Source organism: Coptis chinensis, chromosome 1 (genome assembly GCF_015680905.1).
Source record: "Coptis chinensis isolate HL-2020 chromosome 1, ASM1568090v1, whole genome shotgun sequence".
NCBI classification, from domain to species: Eukaryota; Viridiplantae; Streptophyta; class Magnoliopsida; order Ranunculales; family Ranunculaceae; genus Coptis; species Coptis chinensis.
In genome coordinates, this window is record NC_141456.1 from 31,911,572 (window position 1) to 31,915,616 (window position 4,045).

Consider the following 4,045-nt stretch of genomic DNA (forward strand, 5'->3'; position numbering starts at 1 on the left):
TGTGTCACTTTTTGTTAATTAAAGTGACACTTAAGAATAGCCTCTTGTGTCACTTTTAAGAAAGAGTGTCACAGTGCTTGTCAAAAGTGACACTAGTTGTATCCATTTTGGACCAGAGTGGGACATAATTTCGTCAAAAGTGACACATTAAGTATACTAGTTGTATCACTTTTGGACCAGAGTGAGACATAAATATGTTAAAAGTGACACATTAAGTATACTAGTTGTATCACTTTTTTACCAGAGTGAGACATAAGTACGTCAAAAGTGACACATTAAATATACTAGTTGTGTCACTTTTGGACCAGAGTGAGACATAAGTACGTCAAAAGTGACACATTAAGTATACTAGTTGTGTCACCTTTTGACCAGAGTGAGACATAAATACGTCAAAAGTGACACATTAAGTATACTAGTTGTGTCACTTTTGGACCAGAGTGAGACACAAGTACGTCAAAAGCGACACAAAAACCCTTTACTTCTTGTGTCACTTTTGGGAATCAACTCCATGTAACTCGTATGAAAAAGAAAGCGACACATAAGAGTGGTCAGTTGTGTCACTTTTAATAGATATTATCTCACTTTTTCCAAAAGCGAGACAAATGATTTTTTTTTTAAACTTTTTCTCATTTTTATATTCGATCATATTCATTTCTCAACCTGCATCCTATACGTCATAACCAAAATCTCATTAACCTGCTTTATGACAGAAACAACATCCACATACATTTATCAAAACATCACAACCAAAATCACTTTAACCTACTTTATGATACGGAAACAACATCCACTCGAGAAGAAAGAAACAACATTCAAAACAATTAACTTCTATTGATTTCATCGATCGAACCAAGTATTTATCATCTAGTTTGACTCCCAACAAAAGAAGTCATTCCAATACCAAAAAAAAAAAGTTACATAGCGCCAATACTATCCTAGCAATATCTTAGTTTGTTGTGCGCACTTCCAACACCAAAAAACCTAGCAGCCATTTATTCATCTGTTAATCGATCCATGCACCTGCATCATATCATGAAGTCGTCATTCCACTATGACTAGTATATAAAATTAAAAAGCAAGTGAATCAAGAAAACTTTATAGTAAAATGAGAAAATGGAGGGCGGGGTTTAAATTTTTACCTTGACAAAAAGCTTGAGGTGAGTATGATTCATCAGATTGGGGAGCAAGTTTTTTGGTTTTCTTGCTTTTCCCTCCATAAAATTGATACCCTACACAACACACCGAACGACAACAAAATGATCTATCAAGTTAAGAAAAAATTTGCCCAACGTGAAAAGATTAATTAATTGAGTTATTCTCGAAGACTTTAGAAACAAAAGCACCACTTCTACAATCAAGACATGTGTCTCATGCCTTATAATGAATACTATATATCCACATAATCATATGAAATTGACATAACATACATTCTCATGGATAGAAAGCAGTATACAAGATGAGATTATTGCCTACAACAATGGAAACAAACAAACTTCTTCATATCAGTAACACACACGCAAGAGTACGTAATGTAGAAATTACCTTGCCTTCAAACATATCTCTACCAACAAGCCACATATATGAAGAATTCTTCCAACCACACACCTTGGAAAACCATCAGCCAATTGGGTCTTTCTACTCATTTCTTCAACCTACAATAATTAGTAACAACTCAACAATGAAAGCTCATAGAAAAATCTATATCATTCCACAAAACCTTAACAAGATGAATAAAAATCTTTATTAACCTTGTTTTTAAATTGTGAACATATTATATGGCAATATGACTAAGGCTTAGCATCCTAGCTAGTTACCAAAATTTATGTTCTAAGCTGTTATAGGTCATCCCCAAGCCATTACAGGACATTGACATCATACTCACACATGTCCTTAATAGAAAAAATCAAGTACCTAAGATGACACTCACCAAGCCTACACCTATGACTCGTAAATCAAGCAAGTGCTTGAACACATGCTCTTGCATGTAATGGTCTAAGTTCACGCATGTTATACGGTAAATGTGAAACTATCGTCAAACGACTCAATCAGAATCAAGACAAAATGAATTGAAAGCCACGAAACTACACACACACAATCAGAATCAATGAATAATTTTAATCTAAGTAATTGGCCATTCCCATAACCCAATTCAAACTCTAAGTATGTTAAAACTGAGTTCTAACACATCATTGGTGTTGCCCGACCTGAGAATTTAACAAGCATACAACAAGCAACTATGCTAGGAATATGTATTAGAAATAAATACTTACCTGCACTTAAGCTTCCATGAAGCAGTTACCATACTAGGTAAGGTGACAAAGTGAGGGATTTATTCTCTCTTTTGTCCGGCTCCTTTCTAAGTAGGGTGTGTAAACTTAAGGTTCAAAGATATAAATAGAAGCTTGAAGTGGCACAAGCACCTTCAATTCCAACAACCAATTAATTCTATAAGAGAATAAGGCATTAAGTTTCGCATATTAAAAATAATCTCTACAACACCCTCTTTAATCACTAGTGCATAGTCTATCATAATTAAATGGTCTCCATGATAATATATTTGAGAAACATAAACTTCTATTGTAACCCACAAACAACTTACTCATATAAGCCAAGGTGACCTCTTTCGCCTAAACAAAAGTGTAAAACTAGTCGACTTACTCTTGAACTGGGGGACTAGATCAGTGTTGTACCAAGAACTTAGGCCATTCATATTGGTCTTCATGGATGTAAGCAGGTATGTAAGAAAAAGGTCATTATAGCAAATTAAAAGTTTATTGAATGGTTTACAGATGTGATGGTCTCCATCAGACCAGAGCAATATAACACCGAAGTACACTTAAATGACTACTAAGCAACATAATTACTTTTAGAAAAAAAAAATGGGAAAAAGTGTGAAAATAAACCAATCTTACTTAAATATCACAACAGGAAACCAAAGTGTGAAAATAAACCACCATACCCAAAGAACCGAAATCTCTAGAGGAAACACCAAGCCTTTCCTTCTATGTAGATCTTATATCTGTATAAAAATTTCAGGAAAAAAAGTCCAAAAACCTCATAATTTCAATGAGAGAATATGTCAAAACAATCTCTAAACAAAAAAAAAAGTTATAATCTAAACTGAAGCTCAACGCAAGTAAAAGCTTACACACTTACCTATGGTTGCATTGGTCTGCTAAGTTGGATTTCCTGTAACCTCTTACTCTTTCAGCACCCCAATCCTAGAAATCTCTGGGTTAACTTGTGTATTTAAGCTACTGTGACATATAGTAAGAAGAGCATTTTTTATCATTCCACTATCTTCATATTAAAATTTTGTATGCAACAAATGGAGTCGTACATTAAGAATAATATCTGATCATCACCACTCATCATATATATATTTTAATTGCAGTAGCAACTGATTTTTGCTATAGTTTTGGCATATGCAACAATGCACTTCACAACAATGAGTATGTAACTTAGAGTGCTTATTTAATTCTTACCTGAGCATAGAGACATGCATTCCAGTCCACTTTGTCCGTAGTCTTACATTTGAGTAGGTCCTGCCTTGTCTTCAAAACTCTAGGGTTTTCTTTCCAGTAAGCGTATGGTTCCCGTTCTGTCCACTTAACCTTGTCATTCCCTTCTTTGAGTTTCTCCAACAAGAACTCCCAGGGATTTATATTAATCTCAGGCCTGGTTAATATATGCAAATCATAACAATGCATTTGGAAAAAGAATTTGAACTAGAAATTTTTTCTTTCGTGATTTGTAATGAAGCTCTATATGGTATATAGTAGTATTTAATTTTCTTAACACATACTCTTTTCTTTTGTAGAGAGGAGAGAAAATTTGCAAAAGAATAAAATGTATGATAAATTGAACTTGTATCACATAAACAAAACATTGTCCTTTAAATTGTAACACACCTGCAGGGGGTGTAGGGTGAAAAGAAAAAAAGAAAAAAAGAAAAAGTGTAGAAGCCTTACCAACCCGAGAATGACCAATCAGGAAACACAATGTCCAAAGTTGCATCATCTGGCAAGAATCACGTAAACAAAGG

At 34.1% G+C, this 4,045-nt stretch overlaps 1 long non-coding RNA gene across 2 annotated transcripts; it reads right to left on the bottom strand.

The window, feature by feature from the left end:
* Nucleotides 1-811: 811 nt before the first annotated feature.
* LOC147523495 (uncharacterized) lies at nucleotides 812-4,045 on the bottom strand. Of its 2 annotated transcripts, none has more exons than XR_015196502.1 (7): nucleotides 3,972-4,045; nucleotides 3,486-3,678; nucleotides 3,157-3,221; nucleotides 2,960-3,019; nucleotides 1,543-1,652; nucleotides 1,140-1,229; nucleotides 812-1,020 (listed from the first exon to the last, which is right to left on the bottom strand). It is a non-coding gene; the product is annotated as an uncharacterized LOC147523495 (long non-coding RNA). The 2 variants fall into 2 exon arrangements; XR_015196501.1 differs by having other exon boundaries at nucleotides 3,157-3,257.